Raw genomic sequence first — 1,069 nt, 5'->3', positions numbered from 1 at the left:
CACATCTGTTTTGCTCCCCATACAAACGGGTACTTTTTTGATTGCTCTTAAACGATCCAGGCATTTCTTTCATGTGGTTCGATTTTAAAAACAGAATAAGTCACTTCATTTTCATCTTTTATCTTGTGCATAATAATTTGCTGCCCATCTTCTCTCTTCAGAGCATCTGTGGGGGAAATTTTAAGATCCCAAATGAGAATGCCAAATCGTTCGGCAGGTGGAGCTAATCAATTACTCATTAACAGGACCAGTTATTGGAAATTTTAAAATGAGAAGTACCAAAGGTCGACAGGATAAATTTAGCCTGCCATTTCTAAATTTAGCTCCATTGTCACTAATAAACTCTCCTTCAGTTTAGGTCCCAGCTTCAGGGCGCTAGTTGACACCTTCCTGCCTCGCGCCACGCGGGCCTCCTCTGTGCCACAGCGCTGCAAGAGGACCGGGTCCACGCTGCGAAGCAAAACCGGGGAGCCCTGAGGAGGGCGCCGTGGCCGCGAGGAACGCTGGACACGTCTCTGGGGCTGATTCTGGGACCCCCTCCAGTAGGACTAGAGAGACTTTTTTACGCCATCCTGTTGTCGCGTACTGCAGCTCTTAGGTGGGGGCTCTTGGCCGCGCGCCGCACTCGGTGGGTTCCGTCCCGGCTCGAGCTTCCTAGCAGCGCCCTCCCCGGGGGCGGGCCTTGACCCCTCTTGCGGGGACGAGTGGGTGGCCAGACTTGGGTGGCCAGACTTGGGTGGCAGAGAGGGAGAGCGGCTGCTAGAAGCTGCCGGGTCCCTGGAACTCAGCGGCTGCGGATGTCTTCAGAGAAACGAGGCCGGGCGAGGGGGAGGAACTAGAGCTTATGAAAGGGAGCTGCCTCCGAGGAAGGAGGCGGGAACTTTCGGCTGCAGCTGCAGCTGTTCCGGGACGCAGCCCGGGAAGCCCGCCCGCCGCCCTTAAGGTGCTCGCCAGGTAGCTCCGCACCCAGAGGGCGCCCTCCTCGGCCCCTCCCAGTGGCCGAGACGGAAGGAACCGGTGGCTCTCCGGTTGCGAGGGCGCACAGCACCCCGAGCGCGGCGCCCTTGAG

This window comes from Marmota marmota, unplaced genomic scaffold (assembly GCF_001458135.2).
Source record: "Marmota marmota marmota unplaced genomic scaffold, marMar, whole genome shotgun sequence".
NCBI classification, from domain to species: domain Eukaryota; kingdom Metazoa; phylum Chordata; class Mammalia; order Rodentia; family Sciuridae; genus Marmota; species Marmota marmota.
Note: the sequence above shows the minus strand (reverse complement) of the source record.